General features: G+C 44.7%; 1 protein-coding gene and 1 pseudogene across 2 annotated transcripts in view; one reads left to right on the top strand and one right to left on the bottom strand.

Annotated features, from left to right (window-relative positions):
- Positions 1–19,934, bottom strand: part of LOC105806455 (uncharacterized protein C1orf226-like) — a 285,411-nt gene that overhangs the window by 167,347 nt on the left and 98,130 nt on the right. The window lies entirely within an intron of this gene.
- Positions 1–19,934, top strand: part of LOC105806397 — a 92,259-nt pseudogene that overhangs the window by 64,577 nt on the left and 7,748 nt on the right.

Here is a 19,934-nt window from a genome sequence, read left to right on the forward strand (position 1 = left end):
AAAAAAAAAAAAAAAAACTTCTACTCCATGGTCAGTATACACACATTGTGGAAAAAACAAAAATCCTCCCCCAAGGTATTTATAACTTAGCTCAGAAGACAAGATACATTTCAGTGTCTAGAACACGGTAAATCAATGGTTCTCAACCAGGGGTGATTTTGCCCTTCAGGGAACATTTGGCAACGTCTGGAGTCATTTTTGATTGTCACAACCAGAGAGTGCTACTGTCATGTAGTGCATAGAGGTCAGGGATGCTGCTAAACTATGGTACATACAACAGCCCCTCACAGCAAAGAATTATCTGGTTGCAAATGTCAGTACTAATGAGGTTGAGAAACCCCAAAGGAGATGATTTACTAGTACCTCTTGTAGTGGATAAATGATGGTTAAATGGAATGAGAATTCTTGCAATTCAATATTCACTGAGCACAGGTATGTGTCAGGAACTTTTCAAGCACTCAAGAATTAAAGATGACTAAGACACGTCTCTGCTCTCAAGGCTACATGAGGCAATTATAAAAACACAAGGTGGGATGTGACTCAAAGTTAAACTGGGTGTGTAAGTGCTTTAGGACTCCAAGAAAAGCGTGACAACTGTAAGCCAGCATGAATCAGAAAGATGATGAGCCCGAAGCATGGTCTCAGAGGATAGGTGAGATTGGGGCGGGCGGCTGGGAGGCCCCTGGCAGGCAGAAGGGCTGAGCTAAGGGGCTACAGGAGTATCCCGGCCTCACTGGGAGAAACCCACGAAGCAAGCTCACGGCTGGTCCTCCCGCCCCACAGCCGGCTGGCAGAAGCCAAGGCTGACCAGAACCTACACACCTTTATCTCCTACCTCTATTTCCCATGCCTGGGACAGGATATGGAAATAATTAGAAAAGGATAATAAAATTAAAATAGGAACTACCATTGAATGAGCATCTGCTCCATGCCGGATAGTTTGTTTAACACTCCATCTGCGTTATCTCATTCAATCCTTGACCACAACCCTGTAAAGTACCTGGGATTACCACTTCTAAAATGAAGAAACCGACTGAATGGATAAATAAATAAACCAGCGAGTCAACGAAAAACCAGCTTGAACAGGATTTCCAGCTTGCTCCACATGCAGTTGACAGCACCTAGGTGTCCAAAGCAGAGATGTCCAGCGGGTAGTTGGCAATTTTACAAGGGCTTCTAAGGCCATTATGGCACTGGCATTATGTCTAGAACTTCCGAGAATTTGCGTTGGCCAGAAACTGACACCACAAAAGGAGACTGGAACAGGACATTGTTCTGGGACATCCTCAGAGAGAAGGCTCAGGATCCCTGGTCCACATTAAAACAAGGCAGCAGGACACGCGGCTCCTTTTCACTAGCACGTTTCACACACCCTCTAATTATGTGATAAAAATCCCACTGGCGACTGCTTTTCCCAGAGCCGCACATTACCGCCATCCAAATATTTCTCAGTCTCTAAATAATAGGGTAGTTTTACAAGGCACGTATCTGCAGCAGCTGCAACAGCACAAATGGGTGCTGGTTAATCCCTTCTATTTATGTAGCCCTCCGATCATTTATAGGATGCCCTCGTGGCTTTATTTCATTGGATCCAAGCAATCATGTTATGAGACAAGTCGTCTTATCTCCATTTTAGAATCAAAGAAATCAAGGCTTAAAGAGGTAAAGTGAATTGCCCATGGTCGCATGCAAGGTCTTCTGACCACGGCTGCCTTGTCTGGTAACAATGCCATGTGCCAAGCACTCTGCACAACAGCCCCTTTGTGATGGGGAATTTTCACTTTCCTTTCCTTTCCTACTTAACTTGCAAGTGATAACAAATAATGCCTGCTTATATATCAATAAAAAGGTCCATGTGATATAAAACCTGACAATCCTCTTCTCTTATCGCAACAAGGCTTAGCCAACTTCAGAGGTTGGCAAACTTTTTCCGTACAAGGCCAGACAGCAAAGGACTTTGCAGGACAGATTGTCTCTAGCACAACTACTCAATTCTGCCCTTGTGCAAAAGCAGTCAGAGACAAAGGGGTGTGGTTGTGTGTCAAATAAAACTTTATTCACAAACTGCAGGAGAGGAGCGGTACAGATTTGGCCTGCAGACCTCATCTGCCAACTACTGACCTAGACTATAGGGTGTTTCCATCTTCTTACCAATCTGACTAACCCACAGGAGTCAAATCTACAAACTAGGAATCAAAAGACTAGAAGACTTTGCTACTTTTTTTTTTTTATGGTAATAGATTTGAAATGTCCCTGTCAATTTTCCTGTCCAGAGCTCTCTGAACTAAAGATCCCTTTATGCTATTTCAGCCACTTGCTGAAATTATCTTCCCTACCCCACCCCCATCTTCCTTTTTTCCCCTCTTGAGTTTTCCAGTTACTGGTATAACATTCTCTAAAAAGCTTTATGCTGCTATTTTGCCCTTCAACATGTAAACAGATGACTCCCAGGTCCCTCCCAAAGTAGTCTTCGCTTGAACCGTATAAATGATTGCTCTGCTGAGATAATGTGGCCAAAGACCTTTATGATCCTGACACCAAAGACGCAGCCAAAGAATCACAAAAAGCCCCAAAAGCCCCCACCTTACTTATGAAGCAAGGTCTACAGAGTTCAGAATTTTGCAGGATGGCTCATACACCAAGCTAGGAATTACAACAGGGCTGACCTAAAGCAAGACAGCTACAATTCCCCAACTGATAATTCTGTGCCAATCACCCTTTCAACATACCTCCAAAGACTCACTTAATAAAAACATCCAATAATGACACGAGAATACTCCCTGGAAAAACTGTTACATTGTTGTGGATGAAAAACCCAAAGGGAAGCATGAACATGTGAGTATTAGAGAGTGATGTTTAGAGAGAAGTCAAGAAAAACCCTTTAGCTTTTAATCTCATTTTCAAGAAGCATCTAACGTAAGTTGTGCTTTCTCTGGTCCCTATTCACTTCATAGTCATCCTCTACCAAGAAAAAAAAAAAACAGTGGGCATGACAGGTAAGGAAAGAGAGCCAAGCTCATTTTTAATACTTTGTCTTACAATCAACTGGCACAAGGAAGTTCCATTCCCCCATAAGCTAAACATCCAGACCAACTAAAACAAATGCAAGATTATGTCTTAAACGCTCCTAAAGTAAAGCTCAAACGGATCCTGTACTTGGGAGAAGAAATAGGGTGATGTGCATTCAAGCTCAAATATGCCTGACACAGTAATCAATAAAAGTCTATTTGATAACTATATGAATAACCACCAGGAACCAACTTCCTGTCTGGGGCTCTAAGGGTTTCTTTTCACATCCTCATTCCTTAAGAAGCTAAGCATCAGTTCTGCTTCATCTACAGGACCAAATGATTAGCAATGTGAGTTCTGGCAATATATTTGTGCTAAATAAAGTATTACCAAGCAGTTCAGATGCCTGTGTCACTCAGCCTCATGAATGTTTGGTTGTACAGAGAAGCCGGATATCTTCTCATCCAATTCAGCAAAAATCTAGGGTATATTTTAATAGCTTCTTCTCCAAGTCCCCCAGTCCTACCCGGTAAACAAATCACCATCCATTCACATCCCACACAAGCACCCACGGCCACACATGTGCATGTACCGTCTTCAGATAATTGCGGCAACACCAACCCAGTGATTCAGATCCATAATGATTTCTAGGAATTCAGAAAGTCTGAGTTTGACATATACATTCTACCCCCTTTTTGAAAACCATTCAAACAGCTGGGAGCAGCGCAATGATCAAAAGCTGAGACTCTGCACTCCAGGACAAAAGGCACTAACACTGAACGTGCCCAAGGCAGACATGCACAGGCTGATGCCTGAGGGACAGGAGGACACAGAGCAACCTCCTCCCAGCTCCTACTGTCAACTGTGCTCACGGTGACCACACCACTCCAGCATCCGCTGGCCATCTGCTGGCCTGGGGCTCCACCCCCAGTCACCACCCGTCCAGACAGAGACGACACAAATGAACCATTTTTCCTCCCTTCACATGTCATCTCCCAACCAAAAGATCAACAAAAATTGGAGGAATTGACATGAAATTGGAAACCTGTAAGATGACCTAAAGCTTTGGGAATAGGAAGTCAAGAAGTGGACAGCACATGGGAAGGCCTGAAGGCAAGTGAGAGCACAGTATTCCCGGTGTTACTGGAAAAAAGGCCAGCTGTGTTGTAAAGCGGCAGAGAAGGAAAGGGGAGAATAAGGTGGGCAAGTCAGCCAGGGTCTGATCATTAGCATGTGCCCTCTGGGGCTACAGGAAGGAGTTTGCATCATCCCAAGAGCACAGATTAACCACCGAAATGTTGAAGCAGGGCAGGTGGCACTGACGAGCCGCGCATTTCTAGAAAGAGCACTCTGGCTGTACCATGGAGGACAGGTGTGAGGGCAGCAAGGTGAGGCTGCTGACTCTACGTCAGGCTGAAGGGGGCCTGGGGTGGCAATGGGTACAAAGAAAACATTGCATTTATGGCATGTGCTTCTTCACCTTCAGATCCTTCTGTGCTGACCTTGGTGCTTCTTGAATATCCTACCAAACTTCTTTCTGGGATTCCTGACCAAAGAGGAAAAAGGCCAATTACTCTGGGGCCCTGTTGAATGGGATGTGACAACCCCTTTCAGAAGCAAGGTGGAGCTTGCTTTTATGCTCCAGGTGCCCAGCACTTAAGACATCACCTTATGTCACACGCATTATCATTTCACTTGACTCCCTGAGAGTGTCAGAGCTGGTATAAGCCCCCTTTAAATAAAAAAGAAATATTGAGAAAGCCAAGGTAAACAGGTTCTAAAGTCATGGTGAGTGATCCTTGGGTGGAGTCTGCAAATCGATTTAAAAAAAAAGGCACTACACATCCTTTGATTATCTTCCCTGGGTGGTTGCCACATTCCTTCCCCTGATGTCTTTACATCATAATGTTGATGCCTCACCTTTTAAAAATTGCTAAAAAATAGATACTTTGAAGGATGTGCCCCAGGGGGAAAAACTGTCCCCCAGCTCCTGATCCGAGCTATGGTCAATGTAACTAGGGTACTAACGGGTGGTGGAACCTGGGTGAGAATCCACATGCGTTAACTCCTAGTCCAGGCCTCACCCCACTACATTACCAGCGTGGGTGGATGAATAAGGTACATGAACAAGCAGAGAGAAGTGACGAGCCAATGAATAACCCCTTAAGGTTTTATAATACACCTGCTTTGTCTAATCAGAAATTATGTAGGAAAAAAAGTCTTTTTTATGTCAGCAAAATCAGATCTAACGGGAGCAAAGAAAAATGAGCAGGTTCCTCTGATAGCCTCTCTGGGTAATTCAGGCTGCCTTTCCCAATCATGAAGATACTACCATGACTCAAGGCTCAACTACATCCACACACACCTAAAAAAGGCCACCCTTAGCAGCCAACACTTTTGCTAACGGTGGAGAGGGGAGAACGGAGTCCTGCAGACATTAGTTGAGCCCCTGTATCCAGGCACACCTGAAGCTAGCCCTACATTTTTCCCCCAGTTATATAAGCCAATAAATTCCCTTTTTATTTAAGACAGTTGAGGCAAAGTTTTTTGATCATTTGGAGCAAAAACACCTTAATTGATACGAAATGTAAACTGGGATAACATTTCTATAAAGCCATATAACAGTATGTATTGAGAGGGGTGTGTGTGTGTGTGTGTGTGTGTGTGTGTGTGTGTGTGTGAATAGCAACACTTTTACATTGTTCATACACTTTGACCTGACAAATTCATTTCTAAGAACCCTTCCCAAGGAAATAATCCGAAACACATGCAAAACTTTATGTATAAACTTTATGTATAATGTTTACCATAAAAGCACAAACTAGGACATAAACTTAATGGTCCACATTAGAGGAAATGATTAGACAAAATGATACTACATCTTTACAACAGAGTATTATGAGACCACTAAAATGTATGTTTACCACAAATTATTAAAGGTTAAGGTTAAATGTTTTGCCTCTAATTTTACATAAAAATGTAAGGTTCAAATTGTTTATGTATTATTTCAACTTTGTAAAGAAAAATAAAATACACAAAAACACTAGAAGATCATGTACCAAATGCTAATAGTGGCTGCTTCTAAATAGGGATATTACAGGTGTTTCATTGATTTTTTTTAATTCTTTGCTATTCAAATGTTCTACAATGATCATGTATCATTTTGATGATCAAGGAAAAAACTAAGCAACACAACCCTCTCTCTAAAATGAAATTCGTTCTTCTTCATATTAACCAGAATCTCTCTCCCTAAAGCTTCCGCCCAAGAGTTGAGATTCCAATGTTAAGATCTCTGGGACCATACATGTATCCTCTTAACAGCCTTTCAGATATTTAAGATCCTATCAAAATCTGAGTTTTGCCCTCTCCAGGTTAAATTCTGTTCCCCCACTAACCCCCCCAGAGCAGGGTGGGCTCTTCAAGTCTCCCCTGAACATGTTCCAAAGTGCTGTTCTAAATCACAGAGCCCCAAGTGTGGTCTAGTAACTCGTACAAAGGGAGTGGGGTTTTTACCTCCCTTGCTCTAGATACAGCGTCTCTATTAATGCAGCCTAAGATTCCATTTCCTCCAGCTCAGGACAAGAATGAATGGAGCCACTCAGGTTCCTGAGATAAAGACGGAATTCACCACAGCAATATATGCTTCCCCTCTCTCTGCAGAACACCTGATTCTCCTAAAGTCATACTCCCACATCCGCTGAAGAATTCCTCAGCGGTGAGGTCACTCTGAACCAAGTCCAGCACTTTCTAAACCCCAGGGGAAAGGGGCCAGGGAGACTGCAGCAGAAGTCCCGAGTTTCAAAGCTCTCTGGAGATAATCCTCTCTGCTCCCCAATGCCAGGCCCCAGGGCCTCACAAAACATAGGCACTTGGGCCAGATTTCTGTTGAGTCTGTTTTCAAGGGCTCGGGGAGTCACAGGGTGCACCTCTGCACATCTCAGAACACGCACAGCCTTTGGGGAAGTGGAGGGGATGCTTCGTGATTGCTCCTTGTCATCATGCAGGCCCTGAGTGAGGTTCACGAAAAGGTTGCAAAAACCGAGTTCTGGGCCTAATAGAGTGAATCATAGAGAGGCCATAACGGTGAAAACCACCAAGTATCCACGTGCAAATACCTTGCACACATACGTGCTCTCACACACGGGTTTCTACCCTTTCTAGACGATGAGTCGTTCCTCTCCCCAGAAACACAACAACTTCTAGATAAAGCAGCCCCAGGAAAGGGATGGCAAATAGCCAGTAGTTTTTTCTCCCAACGCACAGATGGAAGAACTGAAGCCGAGGAGGGGAAATGGGTTTCTTAAGACCTCACGTGGTGAGCCACCCGCAGTGACAAACAGCTTCCATCTCCAGGCACTTGCTTCCACCACTACCCACTGCCTCCTCCTGCAAAGAAAATTAGCACCAACTGCCCTCTGGACTGCAGGATCGATGTGCTAATTTGCACCCTGCTTAATTTTCATTTGCATACAGAATTCACAGTTCCTAATTTCAAGTGGGTAAATCAAACAATGAGGCCAGTCTGCTACAGTTGTCCTCAAACCCAGAATTATGTGTTTTAGTCACAATCATACTAAATGTTAAACTAGTCCATTTAATTGTATCCCAGAGTAGGGGTACCTGGGGGCTGGCTGTAAAGGTTGGCAGTTTATTAGCACTCACTCCAGGGGCAGGAGAATATGCCATGATTTACATACACACACACACACACACACACACACACACACACACACACACACACTCCTTCCTCTGCTGTCCAGGATTATCAGGGGAATTTCCAGGAGTTCCAGTCACCTGGATATTTCTTGTGTAAATCCCAGAAACTACTCAAACTACCTGTACACCTCTCAGAGGGCCGGGAAACATGGTGAAAAGGACAGGGACACATGCTTCAGTCAGCTCTGTCAGTTACGTGCTATTTATCGTCAGCAAAACGGGGCTCACACCATCTATGCAGACTTGCAGAGGTTTACAGGAGTACGTAAAACAAGAGTGAGGACGTAACCAGCACACAGCAGCACAGCACATAGACAGTCCGTAAAGGTGCTGTCCCCCTCCTTCTACCCTTTAAAGGAACATCTTTGCAAGATATCGTTAAGAAAGAAAAACCATCCAGTGTCCTCCTGCCCCAGGTCCCACATGATTCTAGTAGCAGACTTGAGGAGATCTGATGGCCAATGCAACCTAATGCATTCGTGGTGGCACACAGGAAAATCACAGGGCTTAACCCACGTGCCTACCCCTTTGCAGCAGGGGATAGACCCTACCCAGTGATAAGGAAGCAGGACAACGGGGAGGGTAAGGAGTATCTTCGCCATGTTTAATCAATCAGCCCCTCTTAGCTGAGTGGCTAGTCCTGGTCCTGTTCTCTAGCTGTTTACTATCCAGCTAGGAAAACAAGGCCCCAAGCCCTGAGACCTTGTCTTAGCAAGTTCCCTCTCTGGCCTCAGAGGCCACCTCTGAATAGAGGTGCTGGTCCAGACAGTTTCCTCCAGCCTCACACCTAAGCCCTGGAGGCAGGCGCTGAGAGTGCCTGGTCTGCCCTCTTAGTCCCGGGGAAAGCTCTCAGCAAATATCAGGCTAATAAATGAATCCATAGGATAACGAAAGAATGAGCAGATTCAATTTGAACACAATCCTTCGGAGATTTGCTGCATATTGTCACCAACAAATACCATGCTGATGTGCCCACTTCTAAAGCCTAGGAGGAGAAATCCAAGTGGTTGCCTGGTCCTCCTGGGACCCATCCTTCCCAGAAGTTAGGCCGGCAAGTAAACTCAGGGCCCCGCATCATCTTCAGATGTCTTGGGGGGTTGACTTTAGCCCCACGTTTCTTAACAACAGCCCTGGAAAGAAAGCTCTGAGCCGGACTCCCTTGTGAATACTGGCACTGCAAGGGCATTTCAGTTTCTGTAACGGCTGGATTCCACCCTCTTCACCCAGGGCAAGATCACAAAAGGTCAGATTGACAGCAGCATCACCAAGATCAGCAAGTTTAAGCCTCAGCACCTCCGATTCATATGCAGATACCTCTGATGACTGGAAAATGAGAAGGGCCTTCTGGGAAGATTATAGGCCTGACAATTCACTGTGTAATTAAAATGTCATTCTCTCCCTGGCTTCCTCTGAAGGCCCTAAATGAGCATCGCAACCCCCGCTCTCTCCCACATCCTGTGCTCATCCGTCCCTCATCATGCTCATATGATGTCTTCCAGGTCAGACCTGAAGAAGGCGGCACCAGGGCCCTCCAGCAGCCACAGCGGCGTCCAAGATGCCTCCCCATCACCCCTGGCAGGTGAGGGCACCCTCATGTGCTGCAAAGCTCCCTCCAGCAGAGCCCCGAAAAGCTGCTGTCTGGCAACACAAGTTAACCTGAGAATCTGTGACCCCAGCAGGGCGGGGGCCTGGAAGATTGGGCATTCTCAGCCCTGCAGCTCTGCCACACACCCTCAAGTCAGCCATCTCTGCTTCTTTGTTCAGAAAAGTGACATTCCCAACAGCTGGCCCTGGTGGTGAAGAGCCCGGGCAGAGAAATACAGACTCTAGATCCAGGATCTAGGCCTAGCCCCTAAGTGACCCTACACGAGTCATTTCCTCTCTCCTGAGCCTGAACGGGTGGGTGAGAGGAACTCTGAATGGCCTCACTTCTAGTCTGTGTCCCAGGCTTTCTCTGTACAGGCTTCCAGCTGAAAAGCATTTTACTTGGGTCTTAGGAACTTATTTTTAGGAACAGACCAGGCTCAATTCACTAGCTCCATTTCACAGAGATTCAGATCCGAAAACTCCCAAGTAAGATCCAGCTACACTAGAAAACATAGCAGCCAGTACATTCCAGCTGCCAAGAGGCTCTGTTCCATAATCCTAGCTCGGCAGGGCACCCTCATGCATGTGCCCTCCACTGGGCATGGGGAAACCCAAGGGAAAAAGACACCATCATGCAATTAAACACAGCAACACAGAACTAGCAGGATTTTTCCCCTTTGTTTCCTCTTGTGTTTAGTCAAAACACCACCTTTTAGGTTTGGCTGTGTGTGGTCTTTGCCTTGGCCTGAAGAGAGACTATTTCTCGATTATTTACTATCCAACACCCCAGACAATGCCATTAACAGTTAATTATTACTCCACAACATGGACTCTGCCCTCAAAAACGTGTGTTTTATGCACTTGCCAGTAAACACCCAGGCACAGCCTTACGGCTCACGCTCACAATGGAATGGGAGAAGAAAAGGAGAGCCACCAATAAACTCTATTCTAACCACTCCTTGTAATTTCTCATTCAGTTACAGCTGGAAAATGAAAAGCTGCTGGCTGAACCAGAAGAAGGATTGGGTGTGAAAAAGAAAAAAGAGGGACAAAAACCACAGCGGGGCCCCCAGCCCTACTCTGCTCTGGATTCATTCACTCAATAAATGCTTTACTGGCCATCTGCTAAGTGCCAGGCAGTCTGCTCCTCCCAAACAGCCCCGCTGTCAGTCTGTAAAATTTATGTCTATTTAACTATTATAATCGAATACTATATCGCATTTTTTCAAAGCACGTTTATTTCTACTGCAGTTTGCCTTCCACAGTCCATGTGGAGATGAGATGCTCACCCAGCATTTGTTCCCAGTTTCTGTTTCCCAACAACTCTGTCTTAAGAACCAGTACCCTCTACCCCTCCCTCAGCCCAGCTCTCACACTGCTGCTTCGCTGCAGCCCGGACCAGATGGCACATTCCCAAAGGGTATGTTTTCCATTAGCATTCATCATTCTCAACATTACCAAAGCACCTACTATGTGCTGCATACCACGTCTTCTGAAATCCCCACAGCACGCAGAGTTCTCTGCTGTACATCTGGCCTCAGAAAAGGTTTAATACAGAAATAGCTTGGCATCAACCAACCTAATGAAGAAATGAAGACAGTAAATAAACCCACTAAATAAACAGCCAGCCCCAGTGTCACCATCAGGCATTCCTATTCCCTTTGTCACCACCAAGTGTGCTGCCTTCCTCTCCAGAGGCAGTTGACAGATTTTCATTTTACCACATTTTCCTTCAAACCTCATTGGAGAAAATGCAAGACCAGGAATTGGGAAGAGAATATGTAAAGAAAACCCAAATCTTAAAACATTCAGGCTCTACTAAAAATAGAAAATACCATTCAATCCAGCAATAGCACTATTAGGCATCTACCCAAAAGAGCAAAAAACATTCTATGATAAAGACATCTGCACCCGAATGTTTATGGCAGCACAATTCACTATTGCAAGAATGTGGAAACAACCCAAGCGCCCGTCAACCCATGAGCGGATTATAAAAATTTGGTATATGTATACAATGGAATATTACTCAATCATAAAAAAAGACAGTGATCTAGAACCTCTTATACTTTCCTGGATTAAACTTAAGCCCATTATCCAAAGTGAGGCACCACAAGATAGGAAGAATGGGCTCCACTTGTACTCGCCATCAAATTGGTACTAACTGATCAACACTAGGGTGATCACATGGCAGTAATACTCTCCAGGGATTAGGGGGCGGGGGGGGGGAATAAACCCGCAACTAAAGGACACAGGGAGCATTGTAGGGGGGAAGGGCATGCCTTTAACCCTCACTTGGGTGAAGCAAAGACAAAAAGTGTAACCATAATGTTTGTACCCTCATAATCCCCCGAAATAAAAAAAAAAAAAAATTCAGGTTCTGACAACTGTCCTCTAACCCCCACATTCACACAACCAACTCTAAAGACCATGCATGTTCCATCAACAAAGACATTCTGACCTTATTTACCCCTTTGGTCCAACAGTCTGATTTCTTTTTATTTAGAATCAGTTATGTTCCTGGCCCCAGTCTATAACCTATGGTGGATAAATGACATACGCTTGCTCTCAAGCACCTGACAATCTAGCTGGAAAGATAAAACTTATCACACAAAACCTCAATCTTAGAACAACAAGGGCTTATGGGCCACCAGTGAAATAGGACTACGCGAATGGGATTCATGTGGGCTAAAGTGGTTGGGAAATGCGTCATAAAAGAGAAAATACATGAAGCAAGAAAAGGACGTCAAACGGCAACAGAAAAGATGAAAGGCATTTCTAGACAAGAGGGAAGGCATGAATGGAGGGAGGGAAATGGCAAATGACAGGGTAACTGGGGAAGCAGAAAGAGTTCAGAGAGGTACCCAGCCTGCATGAAGTGCAGGATGAGCACTGCAGAGTAGAGGAATGTGTAGTCTGGGAACAAAGTTTAAAAAGAAAAGTCAGCTAGAGGAATCTAGCTACTTACCTAACACATATATCCTGAGCCCATCTTATGTGCTAGGTACCTTGCCAGGTGCTGGGGATGCAGGACGCAATGGTAAACAGGACATTGCCAGCGTTTTCAAGGCTCTAGGAGGTCTAGGCCCCACAGGGAGACAGCAAGTACACTGGCAATTAAAGGACAGAGTGGTAAGTGCTATTACCATGGGGTACATAGTCGCACAGTAACTAGGGGGCACCAACTTCATACTGAGAAAAACAATAACATTGGTATTACTATTAATAACTATCAATACCATTATTCATAATGACAGCTTCCATTTACACCCACTATGTGCCAGGTACTCTACTAAGTACTCTATATATTACCTCACTGACTCCTCAGAGACCCTCTCTAGATACTACCCCTATCCCATTTTACCAGAGAGAAAGCGAATTTTGCAAAAATCGCGGAACTTCTAAGTGGCAGCCTGTGCATTCAGAGAAAACCATCTCCTCTACCACAGGCCACAAGAATCCCGATCCAGACAAGCCTCCTAGGAGCGACCGGGCAGCGTTAATGCGATGCACACTGCAGTACACCCAAGTGAACCGCTGCTGACCAAATGCTCCAAGATAACAACCGGTATCAAATTCCAGCTCCCGCAAGGTCACTTTTTCAGAACCGAATGTGCCAACCCAAATCCAAATGCCTCTCCTAGGATAAGAAAGAAGCTCGACTTCCTCCAGGCATTAATATCCCCCTCCTGCCTCCCCTTCCGCGTCTGGACAGCCCCAGTCCCCAAGGAAAGCCAAGGGCTGCTGGCAAGACACTGTCTCAGACCTACAGTCCCAGACCAAAGGTAAAGAGAACACTGGCGACCTTGCCAACCCCCCTGTACAGCTTTTATGTGCTCCTTTTGATCATCAGTGAGATCATTTAAGAAAAAAAAAAGGGCATTTTCATTTCCAAGAGCCCTTCTGGAACAGTGCACAAACCTTGAAAGGTCACAGGGAACTTTTCCACAGACACAGAACTTCCAACAGGGAAACAGAAACCTCAGCAGTCCTTGAGAAAATGATTCAAAAAAAGGGCACAACCATCGCTGAAGGTTACTTAAATATGGGGAGGACTCCCCTGAGCCAGAGAGTGGCTCCCAAACCAACCCAACCTCATGGCTACAGGGATGGACCAACCGGCTCGCTGCAAGCTAGGCTGGGCAGAGCAATCTCGCAAATTCGTGGTGGCCAAGGGAAGAGATTATCTGCCCTATTAAAGTCTATTAAAGTAGTAAAAGCTGTTTTGGTTCCTTATTTTATGAGAGAGATGCAGGGAAGAGAGAGAAATATAGAGGTCTACAGAGATGGGGAGATGGTAATTGGGAAGTTGGGGAAATCATGTTTGAAAAACAGATGGAGATGAAAAGAGGAGTCTGAGATGGGAAACAGGGCAGATATATCTGGGATGTTTATTTAAGGCTATGCATGGGGAGCTCAGTGATTGGAGTGTGCCTATCTGACACTTGTTGAAGTGACAGCCCTGGATCTCTGCAGAGCCTGTGAGACGGGCGGCCCCAGCAGCTGCCACGCTCCAGTAAGCTGGCAGCTCTGCCTCGGATCTCCTGGTAAATCCCTGCCAATAGCTCAGATGGAAAGGTAACCTCTTAATTAAAAAGAAAAAGAAAAGAATTATCCACCTAGAAGTGGAAAACAGAGTAGCAGAATCTAACTACTACGGGGTGGGTGGTGGGAGGTGAGGAAGGAATGGCACCCGGCTTTGGAAAAGGGTCAGAAGAAATAGGAAAGATCTAGGTTGATTTCTGCACTCCTTTTTCCCCGGGGCCCCTGTGAAATCAGGAGAGATTCTTTAGAGAATTATCAGAGAAGGGAACAGACAACCCAACTAAATACAGATGGAAGCCAAGAGAATTGAGAGTCTGGGCTGCTATTCAGCAAGACAGACAAACATTTAGTAAACGGTAAAGACAAAAAGGAAATGCAAACTCTTGAACACTCTCTCCTTCCTCCACTCAGACCTGATTGTCTAGCTCCCTCTCGAACCCTCAGGCCATTCCTACCTTATCTCTTAGAGCCTTTTCAACAGCCCACATGCCCAACAGCTGTGAGTGTCCTGGGCTCTTCCCTTTACCCAGACATGCTCCGGAACAAAACGGCCCAGAATCTTATCTCCCTTCACCTCAGCTTACCTCCACTTCGGCCTGGGACGGCCCTGAAGTCTGCCTTGCGATAACTCAGAATAGACCAACCTGTTGCTAAAGTGAATTTAAGACAGGGATGTAGAGCTCTTTCATTACAAGACAACCCAGGCTCCCTACTGTAGCTCCTTTCCAGCCACCTCAGTATCACTCCTGAAGGCATTTGGGCATTTCCTTGTAGCCTGAGGATCATCTTTTCGGTACAGTTAAGAAAAACCTGTAACTGTTAGAACTGTCCCACAACCTCCTGAGTGTTCTCGAAAGGTCATGGTGAGCTCTCTCATCACAGGAATTTCTCAGCAGAGGCCATCAGTTCCTTGCATCTGGGCACACCCTTGACACCTACCAGGGGTCAAAATGGGAGGTTAGAGGGTCTGGTTGCAATCAGGAAACTGGACTAGATAACTTATAAAGTCTCTCCTGTGATCTGTATAAAGGAAGAGGGGACGCGCACTGCCCTGCAAAAAGTAGAAAGAAGCATGTCAGGCTTCCTACCAGGCATTAAACCTAAAAATCAAACATGCATCAGATCCACACAGAGAGATGCAAAATCACCTGAAGGAAACAGAAAGGTGCTCAGGCTGATAAACCTGACTATAAGTAGATCGAATTATTTAAAAATCTCTGTCTCTATTTACACACACATCCGAATCAGAAGAGGGACTGGCCAAGGAAGCACAGAAAAGCTGAGACTTCTAAGCAAACAGGCATTGGCCAGGGAGGCACAGGCCAGTGAAGAGCTGTCTTGGCCCAAAGACACGCTGCCAAAGCTGCGTGTGCGGATGTAAAGCCGGTCTTCAGGCCTCTTTCTTCCTCTGGTTCCTGTAACACAAATGCCACTTGCACCTCTTGTTCTGAATCTACCATCCCCAGTGGCCCTTTTGCTTACATTCCACTTCAACCCCAAGCCTGTCACCAGGCCTTATGCCGTGCTCACAACATCTGCCTCCCAACCAGCTACTCGCCAACACAAACCCCATACATGTTCCTTTGCGAACTCTCCCGAGACCTTTCCCAGTGCAACAGGATCGTCTTAAGAGTAGCAACTTTCACACTAGAGACTGAGACACATCCTGAAATAATCCTGGAAAAAAGAAGTCAGGTTGATGGCTCAGACCAGCAGTAGTCAAGCCTCAGCACACATCCGAGTCACCTGGAGGGCTTGTCACAACGCAGATTGCTGGGCCCCACACCCCCAGTTTCTGAGTCAATAGGTCCTGAGTGGGGCCTGAGACTCTGCATTTCTAGGGATCACACTTTGAGAACCACTGGCCTAGACCATTCAAATAATCCAGGAAACAGAGTTGGAAGACCAAAGATACTGTCATTGACTGAAAACTACAGACAATTCCCTTAACTTCAAATGGAGCAGCAGTGAAACAAAACCCATCAGTTGGGTACCAACCGCATGCCAGGATCTACACAAGCACTTTGGCCCACATTATCCAATTCTAAATGAACAGGGTAATGCCTAGGCTAAATAAACGGTGTGATTGCAATGACAATAATCATTATCATTATTAAAACCAATGAGCCAATCAATTGTCTTGATCAGAAGGATCAAGAGTGAGTGACAAACACAGAGGTCAATTACAGCAGTGGTCCCCAACCTTTGGCACCAGGGACCAGTTTCATGGAAGACAAATTTTCCATGGACGATGGGGAGCGGCTGTAAATATAGATGAAGCTCACCTCCTGCTGTGCACTCCCCCCGCACTTCCTAAGTTCCATGGAAGATAATTTTTCCACGGAGGCGGGAGAGGTGGAGGAGGCAGAGCTCAGAGAGTGATGCGTGACCAGTTCCAAAGAGGCCACAGACCAGTACCAGCCCCCAGCATCATTCTCAATCACATTGCCGCATTTATTTCTTCACAGGACTTACCACTATTTGATATTGCCTAGCCTATTATGTTTGCATTATAATCAGTCTTCCCCACTGGAACATGAGTTCCATGAGAAGAGAGACCTCACCCATCTTACTCACCTGTTTCCCAGTGGCTAGAACACTGTCAGATAGTGACACTCAAATATTTGTAGATTAATGAATATGTGTTGAAACACCAGGCATAGTCCAACTCTAAGTCTGAGAAATCCAGCTCTGTATACAAAGGCGTGTTCTTTTGCATCTAAATTATGGAATCTAGTTTGCTTAAAAATTAACAGACCATTAACAAAAATAACCAGTTTTTTCCATAACAAATCATTAGGAGAATTAAATGAGCACCTTAAACTTTTTCCATGTTTCAAATAGATGAAGTTGGCCTAGATAGGGATGTTATTTTGGGTTTTTATAATGGCAGTTTTAAGCGATAATTTCTGGGTAGTTACTAGTAACTGAAATGTCCAATATCCAAATCATCCTTAGACCTATCGTAAGGTAAAACAACATGACAAAAGATCATAATACATATACTATGATGCAAATCTAAACTTGATATATCTGTGGAAAACACTAAAATAATCTTCATATCAGCCAATTGTTCAACATTCGAAAAAGAAAAATGGGGATGTTCATCACACTGTTATCATTCAACAAAACTTACTGCACTTCAAAGATGACATATAATAACATCACGCACACAGCCTATCATTCAACAAACCACCTCTGTCACTTTTTCCAAAGATTCAACAGTAGCCAGCCAGATTGCTCTCTTGCGCTAATATTGAAAAAACATTTCAGCGTTTGCCGGAGTTGTGTCTTAGGCCGTGTGACATATATCAGAGCGACAGACATAAGTGCTGCCCCTATACTCTAAAAATCCCATTTAAATAAAGCAAGTGATCCAGGTCTTACAAGGAACATTAACAATAGAGCGTTAATCAAGCAGCATGGAAATGACCTATAAAGAGACCACATGTGAGCCCAACTCCAGCAACAGAAATAGAAGAATTATCTCATTAAGCAGAAGTTCATGGAACAGAATACTGAGCAGTTTCCCAGCAGGCCATGGATAATTTACAAAATGATTGCAAAGGGCACCATTTGCTCATACAAAATAGCATCTTTTATCTGAAAACTCCAGCATGCCATTTAACCTAGGCTGCTTTTGTTGAGGTCCTAAACACGAGTGAGAATTGGTCCCAATTTGCAAGAGTCCAGCCACCTTCGCTACCAGGCAGATGGGAAAACAGTCAACGGGTGATTAAATTGTCATGACTTGGGGCTGCTGCTAGTTCTCCTTGCCAGGAAGGGGCATCCTCACAGTAAGGATGGCGAGCCAGGGACGAGGACAAGACGATGTTATACCACCATGTTTACGTGGCCCTCAGAACTCCTCAAAATGCTCTCATTTCCGACCCCTACGTGGCTGCATGAGTATAGCCGAATCAGGCAGGAGACGGCCTGGCTTCTGTCCAGCACATCACACGGTGTTGCAGACGCTGGGAAATTTTCAATCAGGGCAGCAGGCAAATGGTCACAGCTCTGAACGTGACTGCAAATAGAAGGCCATTGATTCAGATGTCAGTTCACCAAGAACCTCCCTGAGCCCCTCATCATCAGTGACCTGTTTTTCCATGAACTCTCTCCAACATCCTCTATTCGACCAGCTTTGCAGGTCTATACCTCTGCGCATTAGAGAGGGTGACAGAGAACCCAGCACATTCTCGAACTCAGAGCACATGATACTGGGGGACGGGGGAGGCACTTTGAGAACACATGTATCAAAAGCTTTAGAATTCTGCATACACTTGAATGCAACAATTCCATTTAGAAATTTATTCTTCAGGAACAATTCTGAATGTGTTCAGAGATACAACTACAAGGATGTTGAGGGAGAGCTGTGAGAAACTAGAAACAAGCTACATGCCAAACTATGGGGCCCGGTTAAATAAGTTATACTATATCCATTGAATAGAATGTAACTATATTCAGCCATTTAAAATGATGCTGTAGAGGATGAAGGATATGAAGTAATCTTATAAAATATCAAACAAATAAAGAAGATTATCAAACCTTATGCATAATAACATCTCGTTTGTTAAAAAATGTTCCATCTGAAACAGTGTCTGCTTAGGTTGCTATAATAAAAACACCACAGACTTATTAATAACAAACATTTCATTCCCAAGTTCTGGAGGCTGGGAAGTCCAAGACCAAGAGGCCAGCAGATCAGTGTCTGGTGAGGGCCCACTTCCTGGTTTGCAGAAGGCTGTCTTCCCACGGTGTCCTCACACAGCCAACAGAGTGAGCTTTACTTTCTTTCTCTTCTTATTGGGATATTAATCCCATCATGAGGGCCCCACCTTCGTGATCTTCATCTAATCCTAATTACCACCTCCTAATAGCATCACATTGGCGGTTAGGGTTTCAGCATATGAATTCAAAGGAGACAAACAGTGCGAGATGTACACCAAAATGCTTTATGGTGACTATTTCTGGCCAGTGAGATTAGTGGGGAGATCTGGGCTTTATTTCTTTTTTTCATCTTTTTAAAAAATTTTATACAATAAATATGAATCAAGCTTTATGTCGAAGAAAATAAAAATTATTGGTTAAAAATAATGTGATGCACTGTGGAAACATCCGCAGGCTTTAAACACTCACCTGTGGGAGACAATCATAACGTCTCAGAACCACGTGTAGTGACATTAGGGTTTCTGCCCAGAGCATGCATTATAACATGGTGCCAACCAGAACGTTGCTTCACTAGGTGTTTTCCTGAGGTCTTAAACAAATGGTGCTGGATACATACCCATCACACCAGGAACACCCTATGATGCCATAATTACAAGTGTTATTTTAACATGTACAGAAAATACGTAAGGAAACAAAAAGTTAAGAAAAGCAACTATGAGTGGAGGCGGAAGAGGAAAGAATTTGCTTTACTGGCCCCCTGGTAGCCCCTTATCGTCAGGCTCAGCCCCTCCTAGGTCCTGCTCCTGGTGAAGCTTGGGAATAACCTCAGAGCCTCAGGAACTCCTGAAGAGGGGACAGGAGGTAACAGCCAAGGGTTCAGAATTAAAATCTGCTTCCAGAGGAGGGAGGGTGTACACACATATTCTTTCTAGAATTTGCATGCATAAGGTTTTATATTTCCTCCACCACAAATCCCATGACATCCCTCATCATCATATCTGGCTTTCGTATTTTGTGTACCTACACAAAAATGCTACTTTAGAAACTGCATTATAATCTTATTAATGAGTCCAGAAGCCATAGAAGGTAGGCGAGAATGCTCATTCCTATGGAGAATCAGAGGTAGAAGCCTACGCAATTTGTCCCTAATTTGTGGAATTAGTTTACCATAAAATGAACACGGGCTGCCAACTAGAGTCAACACACAGAGACTGGGATAGTCAGAATTACAAACTCCACCCTTTCCAAAGATTTCCACTTCCTAATTCCCAGGAGAGTGAACATGTTACTTTACACAGCAAAAGGTACTTGGTGGATGTGATCAAGGTAAGGACCTAGAGAGGGGAGATTATCCTTAATTATCAAGGGGTCCTTAGAAGCGGAAGAGGGCGGCAGAAGAAGAGAGTTAG

The sequence above is a fragment of the Propithecus coquereli genome, unplaced genomic scaffold (genome assembly GCF_000956105.1).
Source record: "Propithecus coquereli isolate 6110/MARCELLA unplaced genomic scaffold, Pcoq_1.0 Scaffold140, whole genome shotgun sequence".
In the NCBI taxonomy this organism is placed as follows: domain Eukaryota; kingdom Metazoa; phylum Chordata; class Mammalia; order Primates; family Indriidae; genus Propithecus; species Propithecus coquereli.